This window comes from Triticum dicoccoides, chromosome 6A (assembly GCF_002162155.2).
Source record: "Triticum dicoccoides isolate Atlit2015 ecotype Zavitan chromosome 6A, WEW_v2.0, whole genome shotgun sequence".
Classification (NCBI taxonomy): Eukaryota; Viridiplantae; Streptophyta; class Magnoliopsida; order Poales; family Poaceae; genus Triticum; species Triticum dicoccoides.
In genome coordinates, this window is record NC_041390.1 from 591285550 (window position 1) to 591296783 (window position 11234).

Genomic DNA, 11234 nt, shown 5'->3' on the forward strand with positions numbered 1-11234 from the left:
TCTTGAGCTGCAGATAAACGTAACAAAGCCTCGCCATAAACTTGGCATAAGCCGGCCTCCCAAACAAAGCATGATAAGGGCTCTTAACCTTAACCACCTCAAAGGTCAAGGTCTCAACTTTGGAATCATGATCATCACCAAAAGCCACTTCCAAAGCTATCTTGCCCACTGGGTATGCTGATTTACCAGGCACCACATCGTAAAAAACAGTGTTAGACGGCTTAAGATCCTTGTCAGTCAAACTCATATGACGAAAAGTTTCGTAGTATAGGATATTGATGTTGCTGCCTCCATCCATGAGCACCTTAGTAAACTTGTACCCTCCAACCTGGGGTGCAACCACCAAAGCCAACTGACCCAGATTGTCAACCCGGGGTGGGTGATCCTCACGGATCCAAAGAATAGGATGTTCAGACCATCTCAAGAAATGGGGAACCACCAGCTCAACTGCGTTTACTACCCTTGTCGGTGTCAAAACCGGCGGATCTCGGGTAGGGGGTCCCGAACTATGCGTCTAGGCCGGATGGTAACAGGAGGCAAGGGACACGAAGTTTTACCCAGGTTCGGGCCCTCTCGATGGACGTAAAACCATATGTCATGCTTGATTAATATTGATGATATGGGTATTACAAGAGTTGATCTACCATGAGATCAGAGAGGCTAAACCCTAGAAGCTAGCCTATGGTATGATTGTTGATGTGTATGTTGTCCTACGGACTAAAACCCTCCGGTTTATATAGACACCAGAGAGGGTTAGGGTTACATAAAGTCGGTTACAATGGTAGGAGATCTGAACATCCGTATCTTCAAGCTTGCCTTCCACGCCAAGGAAAGTCCCTTCCGGACACGGGATGGAGTGTTCAATCTTGTATCTTCATAGTCCAGGAGTCCGGCGGAAGGTATAGTTCGGCTATCCGAACACCCCCTAATCCAGGACTCCCTCAGTAGCCCCTGAACCAGGCTTCAATGACGACGGGTCCGGCGCGCAAATTGTCTTCAGAATTGCAAGGCGGGTTCCTCCTCCAAGTACTTCATAGAAGATTTTAAACACAAAGATAGTGTCCGGCTCTGCAAAATAAGTTTCCACATGCTGCCCTAGAGAGAATAATATTTACACAAATCTAATCTGCCGACGTATTCCGTGGTGCGACACACCACGGCCGAGCCTTTATCCGAGTCGTTTAATTACCCACCTTAGCATGGTATGCGAGGTGGTTTCCTTGGCACGTCTTGTTAAAGCAGAGATCGTGTCCCCTTATTACGGGATTCTCATCAATACGGGCGTGGGTGACCCAACCACTTCTAGGACTCCTAGATCATAGGCAAGTCCAAACGGACACGGGGAGGACGCTTGATATCCACCCTCTTTATAAAGGGACAAAGCTTTTACTTTTCCCTCCCGTGCTCAATTGAATCCTTCCCCCGCCTCAAGCTCAAACGCCCAAAGTTCAGGTCAGGTGCTCCGAACCTTCAATCATGTCTGGATCCAGCCTTCAAGGCCGATGGATGCCCTCCTCCGTCATGGAAGAAGACATCAAAAAGTTGAGGGAGGCCAGGTATCTGACCGCTGAAATGTCGCATCGGCTGCCTCCCCGGGGGCAGGCCGTCCCCTCTCCCAAACCCAACAAGAGCGTCGTGTTCGTCTCCCACTTCCTCCGAGGTCTAGGTTTTGCACTGGATCCTTTCGTTAGGGGCTTGATGTTTTATTATGGGCTAGATTTCCATGATCTAGCTCCGGACTCCTTCCTGCATATCACGACTTTTGTTGTCGTATGCGAGGCCTTCCTCCGGGTTACCCCCCACTTTGGCTTATGGATCAAGACCTTTGAAGTAAAGCCGAAGATGATCAAAGGGCAACATGCAGAGTGTGGAGGTGCCTCAATACGCAAGATGACGGCAGCTCCGTGGCCCAAAGGTTCCATCCTAGAGGTGTCTGCATTGTGGCAGCAGGAGTGGTTCTACATCACGACTCCTAGAAGTGCCAAGTGGGCGGCCGCCCCCGTTTTTCGCTCGGGTCCTCCACCACGATTGATGTCATGGATCAGCAGAGGACTGAGCTGGGGTCCAGCCAAGGACGTGCCTTTACTGCAGAGCCGCATTCGAGATCTCTTCAACGAAGATCTCAGTTTGGTTGCGGTAATACAAGTAATGCTGGTTCGTCAAGTCTAGCCTTTCAAACGTCGGCCCCTTCACTTGTGGGAGTTCAATCCCGAGGGTCCGCGTGCCATTCAAAATTTTCTCGGCCTGACGCACGAGGATATGTATAAGTTATTCTTCGGACCTCAAGTAGAGTGTCCGGAAATCACCGAGGACGTGGGCCTGAGTAGTAACCGCGCCGCCAAACAGGTAAGGAATCTTCTGGCCGAACATATTATCTTTCCTTTGTTACGAAGTTATTTCTGAGAGTTTGCTTTTTCGACCAGGACTGGCTAACAAAGGCGAAGTTGATTCGGTGTTTGGCCCCTCTTCCTGAGGGTTTGGAGAATCCGGTATTGGAAAATATGCTCCAGACCGCACCTTGCCTGGATCCCTTGAAGGAAGATACTGTGGAGGATAAGGCGGGCAGACGCGGGCCCCCAACGCTGCCTATTCTAACCGAGGGAGCGAGCATCTACGTGAAGGAAGACGACCGGAAGAGGAAAAGGACTGCGCCCGGGAATTCGGAAGCCGAAGCTTCCAAACGGGAGAAGAAATCTTCCACCGGGGGCCCTACCTTGGGGGGCGCTGCTGCCGCACAAAGTCCATGGGGGGATCAATTCTCCCGAGAGTCATAAGTGACCCGAAAACTTTAATAGTACAGATATGCCATCCTTTTCTTCTGAGAAAATAACCACCGCATATATTTGTGCAGTTCAGGCCTTAGCCCCTCTCAAATGAGCTCGTCTTCGGGGGATCTTCTTCCAGAGATGATAGAGAGCGAGACGCCTCCTCCGGACTCCTCCACTCCGGAAGAGGGCGACCCTGAAGTGTCGTCGCGGAGGGCCTCTCCAAGTCCGGTGAGGCCAGAAGGTAATCCTATTAATCCCCGAGGCTCCCAGTGTCCGGCTCCCGAAGAGAGCAGGCAAAAGAGTCCGGCGCCGTCTAGTGTGCGATCGGACGTTCTGAGGGAGTTGGTGGGGCGAGCGGCCATCTCAGATGATCACCGTGTGCTGATGAATATGGTGATGGAGAGGATATCATCCGCCGAAAGCAGATTGCATGAAGCTTTTATGAGTCTACTGACAGGCTTTGAGGTACGTAAAAGGAATGTGTAATAGTCCTGCACATGCTAGGTGTGCCCTTTGTAGATAGTAGCCCCTGAGACTCTAGTTGTCGTCGGAAACGATGACGAACGGAGGATCATATTCCCAGGTAATAACCATACTACCTTTATGTGCAGGAGATGGAAGCTCCGGTGGCCAGCCAGACTAGCCAGTTTGCCCGTTTAGAACGGCAGTTGAATGCGGCAGATGCCGACATCGAGCTTGTTAACAAAAGGCTTGACGAGGCACAGGGTAAGTATCCTTGTCTGGTAAACGCCACATAGGAAGAGTATGATGCCAGTGTTTTTAACATGTTATGACTGCAGATGGAGCTGCCACTGTTGAAGCCTTGCGGGCGGAACTTGCCTGAGCCAAGGAACAAGCAAGATTGGGTAATGCGACCGCTTTGAAGGAGGCCGAAGAGTTGCGAACCGAGAAGGCCGCACATGGCGAGAGCCGGGAGAAGATGGCCAATATGGCCGTAGAATTAAAATCCGCCGTAGACTGTTGTTGGGCTCTTGAAAAGGAAAACCAGGCGAAGGCATCGGACCTTGAGAAGGCTGCTGCAACGAGAAAAGACCTCTGCTCTGCTATGAGGGCAAAGAAGGAGGAGCTGCGGGAAGCCGGGGATATTGTAGCCGGGAAGTCCTTTATGCTGCAGAGGAAGTACGGAGATCCACGGTATGCCCCTCTGGATCAGCTGTGGAGTTCGAAGGATGCGTATATGGATTTGGCGGCGAGCGCTGCCGATGCGGCCAAGTACTTCTAGAGTCAGACGGACCGTGAAGTAGACCAGCTATTTTGGAAGCAATTCCTTTCTCCCGAGCGTTCGCTTTCGTTAACGGACCAATTAGCCGAATGGGCCGAAATAAATAGGTTGTCCGGACTCTCCATGAGGTCTGTTGTGGATCAGCTATGGCCGGGAAGGTCACAACCAAGCAGCTATTTTAGCTTGGTGCAGCAGGTCCTCGATGTGGTGCTGCGCATAAATGCGATGAAGAGGTCGGCGTGCATAGAAGGTGCACGGATGGCCTTTGCCCGTGCTAAAGCATACTGGGCAGAGATGGATGCTACCACTGTTGCAGCGTAGGATTCGGCCATAGGTTGAAGGGCTGCTGAGCACTACTTTGAGGAAGTTCTTGAGGGTGCTCGTTTCATAGAGACCCAGTGCTCAAAAAATATTATGTTTGAGTGACATGTAATCTCATTGTAAGCGAAATGCTTTTATAAATTTTTATAAGGCTACTTTTATACTTTTGCCTGAAAGTAATGTGATGCCTCCTGGGCGGCCGTTTATGTATACATGTGTATAACCTGAAAGATTGCAGTCGTCGGCTTCAACCCCCACGCATATAATGCGGAGGTGTTCGCAGAAACATGCATTCACACTTAACCCAACGTCTTGGTCCTATTAAGGAGGTGATAGCGGAGCGAGCGAGGAAACCGGACTATAATGCTTTAACACTTTCACTTAGCCATAGGAGTTTGACAGTGGGGCTACTAGATAGCCCCTGGTGGCTCCGCACTCTCCCGATCCCGGGGTGCGTATATGCCTGGCCGGAAAGCGGCCCTTCGTTAAGGTGGAGGAATTCTAACATTCCCATGGGTCATCGAGTGGTTGACCAGTCTCACACTAGATCATGACAGTTAGTTTTCGGCTTTCTCTACTGAGGTGCTCGTCCAGATGAACCAGGGCACAATCGCAGTAGTTCTCCTGGTGCTACCTTAGCCGGTAAAGCGGAACGTAAGGTACCAAAACACAGGAGCTGGGCAAACCCAACATTTGACCAAAGACAATGATTCGGAGCTGATGCATATAGGGCCAAACTCGCGACGCCGAACACTCCCTAAGGTATTCGGTCTTTGTGGTATAAACCGGGCCTGAAGAATGGCCTTTGTAAGAAGCCCCTTGTGTCCAGGTACGTGCATTGTTCTGGCGTGGCCACATGCCAAGACGTCAGCATCCTTCTCAACGGCGGATATGTATCAACAAGAGACAGTAAAAAAGGTTTACGCAGGGTCTTAATCTAAAAAGAATCCTTCGGTCGGGTCCCTGCTGCACGTCTGCGCCTGTGTCTCTGTTGTGCCGTATCCTGGACGGGTGTAGCACGATGATCATCTGTAAAAGAGAGGAATTTAGGTAAAAAGGTTGTCGTGCAAAAGGATAGTTTTCTAAAGAAACCATGTATAATTCAAGATAAGAAGAAATCGCCACTCGTCTGTGTGTGTTGAGCCCCTTGTACTTTTGAAAGATAGGTGTGTGACCGTTTATTCGATATGAGTAACGGCGCCGGACTTGATTAGTTGTGTCTGAGGTCTTGACGACCTATTGGATGCTCTTGATGGTCTGGGCGCCTTTAGTGTGCAGCTGCCAAGGCAGCCTCACTCTCTTTGGCGCGTAGAGATCGCTTGATACTTCTGTGCACTGAAATGATGCCACGTGGACCGGGCATCTTGAGTGTTAGGGAGGCGTAGTGTGGTATTGCATTAAAGCGAGCGAAAGCTTCGCGTCCGAGTAGTGCTTGATAGCCACTTTGAAACAGAGCGATGTGGAAAGTTAAAAGCTCTCAACGGAAGTTATCGGGGGAGCCGAATATAACATGTAGTAGGAGGGAGCCCGTACAACGAGCCCCTGGGCCTGGCGTTACTCCTTTAAAGGTAGTATTGCTATGGAGAAATTGTGTTGGGTCTAGCCCCATCCCGCGGATTGTATCCTGGTATATTAGGTTTAGGCTACTGCCACCATCCATCAAGACTCGTGTGAAGTGGTATCTGCCAATTACTGGGTCTAATACCAGGGCAGCCCATCCTGTGTGTCAGATACTTGAGGAGTAATCGCGATGGTCGAAGGTGATTGGTTGAGACGGCCAGTGGCGGGACTTCGCGGGGACAGGCATTTTGGTATATTTTTCTGGGAGTGCCGCGTTGTTTTTTCTCTTGATCATGTGTAACATGTTTACTGTTTTGACTTCAGGTGGAAATTTCTTTTGTTCCCCCTTGTCTTGCGTGGGAGGTTCGTCCTCGTCTTCACTTGGTGTATCCTCCCCCTTGTGTACGGCGTTGAGCTTGCCGGACTGCTTGAAGACCCAACATTCTCTGTGGGTATGATTAGCAGGTTTGCTAGGGGTACTATGGATCTGACATACTTGGTCTAGGATTTTGTTGAGGCTGGACAGTTCATCCCTGGTGCCTTTGGAGGGCGGCTTTTGGTTTGGCCGAGGGACTTTGAATCCGGCATTTACTGCCGTGCCCTTCATGCTGTCTTCTTTATTCCGGCGTTTGTTATTGCTGTTGCGCTGTGATTTCCCGTTTCCATCTCTAACTTCAGATGTACTGGGGTCGCTGGTGTTGCATCTGGCTAGCCAGCTGTCCTCACCCGCGCAAAAGCGGGTCATGAGGTTTGTTAATGCGGCCATCGTTCTCGGCTTGTTTTGGCCGAGGTGTCTGGCGAGCCATTCGTCGCGGACACTGTGCTTGAAAGCCGCTAAGGCTTCGGCGTCCGGACAGTCGACAATCTGGTTCTTTTTAGTAAGAAACCTATTCCAAAGCTTTCGGGCTGACTCTCCGGGCTGTTGAGTTATGTGACTCAGGTCGTCCGCATCCGGAGGTCGGACATAAGTCCCTTGAAAGTTTGCCCGAAAGGCGTCTTCGAACTCTTCCCAACTTCCAATGGAGCTTTCGGGGAGGCCTTTGAGCCAGTGACAAGCTGGCCCTTTGAGTTTGAGAGGTAAGTACTTGATGGCATGGAGATCATCCCCTCGAGCCATGTGTATATGAAGGATATAGTCCTCAATCCAGACCCCAGGTTCTGTTGTTCCATCGTATGCCTCTATGTTTACGGGCTTGAATCCCTCTGGAAATTCATGGTCCAGCACCTCATCGGTGAAACATAGGGGGTGTGCGGCACCCCTGTAGCTGGGTGTGCCGCGTTGTTCGGATGTTTGTTGTGTTGCATTGTATGCTGGGGCGCGCTTGCGTGGTCCATAGATGGATCTCTTTGCACCGTCCTTTGGGTGCGAGCCCTCGCATGGGTCGCGTGCTATATTGTGAGCGGCGTTGAATGCCGTTCTGTGGTGGTAGAGGGGTCGTCTATCCGACTAGGTGGCTGCTTTGATATTTGGTTGTGGGGGGTCTGAGGCCTCCTCATCGAATTTGGGTAGCAGCTTCCGCTTTGGGTAGCTCTTGGAGGGGCGATTGTCGCTGTACCTTGCTACAGTGTTGAGTATTTTGCTCCATCTGAATTGGAGCATGTTTTGCGCGGCCTTGAGCCTTCGCTTCTGCTTTTTGAGGCTCCTTGCGGTGGCAACGAGCCTTTTACGGGCATTCTGCTGCTCCGAGTGCCTGTCTGGCGTTATGTCGTCCGGACCATTATCATTGATAGGATTTGTTTGTTCGGTTTGATTATCCGGATTGCCGTTGTCTGGCAGCGGGTCGCCCTGCTCCAGCGCTGGATCAGTGTGATCGCTATTTCTGTCGAGGCGGGATTTGGGGCGGCGCTTGCGTCGCCGCTTTGACTGCTTTTTGAGGGAACAATCCTTCGGTGCGTCCTTTCACTCCTCGTCGTCATCTTTGGGTGCGTCCACCATGTATACGTCATATGACGAGGTGGCGTTCCAGGGATCGATAGGCGCTGGTTCTTCATCGTCTCCTTCATCGGCGTCCATACCGTCAATGTCATCAGAGTTGAAGTAGAGCATGTCGGTTAAATCGTCGACAATGGCTACCAAGTGGGTGGTGGGTGGGCTTTGAATTTCTTCATCGTCCGTACCCCAACCGTGCTGACCGTAGTCCAGCCAGGGCTCTCCTGACAAAGAGAGAGACTTCAGTGATTTCAGGATATCGCCGAAAGGCGAGTGCTGAAAGACGTCCGCGGCCATGAACTCCATGATCGGCGCCCAATCGGATTCGCTCGGCAGGGGCGCGGAGGGTTTAGAGTCCGGAGAAGAATCCAGCTCCATGGAGTCACGAGTCTTGCAGAGTATGGGGCTGGTGTTCGGCTTAACCGCCGTTGGGATCGCAGCCCCCGAGGTGGCATCCAACCGCCCATCCTCGATCGGCGCGGTCGGCTCCGAACTAGGGTTCGGAGCCGATGCGGGTGCGGCCTCCAGGGCACTGTTCGGCGGCAGAGCTAGATCATGCTCGACTTGACAGTGCAGCACGCTCGACAGTGGTTCGAATCCATCGAAGATCAAGTCCCCGCGGATGTCCGACGTCTAGTTTAAACTTCTGAATCTGACCTGACGGCCAGGGGCGTAGCTTTCGATCTGCTCTAGATGGCCAAGTGAATCGGCCCGCGGTGCGAAGCCGCCAAAGACGAAGATCTGTCCGGGGAGGAAGGTCTCACCCTGGACTGCACCGTCATTGATGATCATAGGAGCCATCGGGCCTGACGGCGACGGCATAGAGGAACTCTCAATGAAAGCACCAATGTCGGTGTCAAAACCGGCGGATCTCGGGTAGGGGGTCCCGAACTGTGCGTCTAGGCCGGATGGTAACAGGGGGCAGGGGACACGAAGTTTTACCCAGGCTCGGGCCCTCTCGATGGAGGTAAAACCCTACGTCCTGCTTGATTAATATTGATGATATGGGTATTACAAGAGTTGATCTACCACGAGATCAGAGAGGCTAAACCCTAGAAGCTAGCCTATGGTATGATTGTTGATGTGTATGTTGTCCTACGGACTAAAACCCTCCGGTTTATATAGACACCGGAGAGGGTTAGGGTTACATAAAGTCGGTTACAATGGTAGGAGATCTGAACATCCGTATCTTCTAGCTTCCCTTCCACGCCAAGGAAAGTCCCTTCCGGACATGGGACGGAGTCTTCAAACTTGTATCTTCATAGTCCAGGAGTCCGACGGAAGGTATAGTTCGGCTATCCGAACACCCCCTAATCCAGGACTCCCTCAACCCTTTTATGAAGCTTCTGATCTCGTTTGCATAAGCTTGTAGTGAACACATGATACTGTCCACTATTCAATTGCTTTGGATTACTCTGATAACCAGACTGCTGCTGTTGATTCCCTTGACCAAACTATTGATTAAAACCACCTTGGTTACCTTGGCCTTGGAAACCAGAGTTTGATCTGCCACCACCAAAGCCTGGCCCATGAGAACCGAAACCTGAACCGCCGTTCAGGCATGATTATTCTAGAAAAAATTGGAATTCCTATACTCCCTCATGATGAAGCAATCCTTCCATAGATGATTGGCCGGCTTTTCATGCGTGCCATGCTTTGGGCAAGGCTGTTTCATCATAGCTTCAAGGTTGAACTTTGGCCCGCCAAACCGGGACGGTTTTCCTTTGCGACGCTGATTATTATTCTGCGTATTGGCGTTGGCCACAAAGTCTAAATGGTTCTCTGCCTTACGCTTGCCATTGCCACTATGACTCGCCATGTTATGCTACTGTCCCTTCACACTTCCACTCTTCTTTCCCTTACCCGTCTTTTCTTCATCAGATTCGGGGTCCTTGGTACTATCAGAATCAGCATATTTGACGAGAGCTGCCATGAGCTCCCCCATGTCATTGCAATGGCGCTTAAGCCACCCCAATTTCTGCTTAAGGGGGAGAAAACGGCAATTCTTCTCCAACATCAGGACTGCTGAACCGACGTTGATACTATCTGATGAGTCTATGATAGATGAGATCCAGCGTACCCAATTGGTTGTTGACTCCCCTCCACCTTGGACGCGGGAATCCATATCCAAGATCGACAGAGGCTGCTTGCATGTGCCTTTAAAATTTTGGATGAAACGGGCTTTCAAATCTGCCCATGACCTTATGGAGTTAGCGGGCAACCGTTTCAGCCAAGTACGAGCCGGCCCATCCAACATCATGGTGAAGTACTTAGCACATGCAACATCACTAACATCCAACATCTCCATGGCCATCTCATAACTTTCAATCGAAGATTCAGGGGGTTGATCTGCTGTGTAATTAGGTACCTTACGAGGACCCTTGAAATCCTTAGGCAAACGCTCATTACGCAGAGCCGGTGCAACACACGGGACACCCAAGGTTCTAAAGGTCACCCCAGCCTCCACAGATGTTGATGGGTAAACCGGAGGTTGATGTTGAGCCGCTAGCTGAGTCACCAACTCCGCCTCCTGACGTGCCCTGCCCTGATCCACCAAAGTCTGAGCATCAACACCATCGCGCGTCGGGTCATGCCCATGAGGCTGGTTATGATGTTTTTCACTACTTGAAACTAAGAGCGACTCAATATGCCTACTATAACTCCGGCTTGGACGAGGATTGAATGAATCCGTTCACGGCTATATGAATAAGCCGCATGTTGAGCCACAACCGTCTAAAGAAGTTCTTGAAGGAAATAAGCCCTAGAGGCAATAATAAAGTTGTTATTTATATTTCCTTATATCATGATGAATGTTTATTATTCATGCTAGAATTGTATTAACCGAAAACTTAGTACATGTGTGAATACATAGACAAACAGAGAGTCACTAGTATGCCTCTACTTGACTAGCTCGTTAATCAAAGATGGTTAAATTTCCTAACCATAGACATGAGTTGTCATTTGATAAATGAGATCACATCATTAGAGAATGATGTGATTGACATGACCAATACGTTAGCTTAGCACTTTTATTGTTTAGTTTATTGCTATTGCTTTATCCATAACGTATACATGTTCCTATGACTATGAGATTATGCAACTCCCGAATACCGGAGGAACACTTAGTGTGCTATCAAATGTCACAACATAACTGGGTGATTATAAAGATGCTCTACAGGTGTCTCCGATGGTGTTTGTTGAGTTGGCATAGATCGAGATTAGGATTTGTCACTCCGATTGTTGGAGAGGTATATCTGGGCCCTCTCAGTAATGCACATCATTATGAGCCTTACAAGCAATGTGACTAGTGAGTTAGTCACAGGATGATGCATTACAGAATGAGTAAAGAGACTTGCTGGTAACGAGATTTGAACTAGGTATGATGATACCGACGATCGGATCTCAGGCAAGT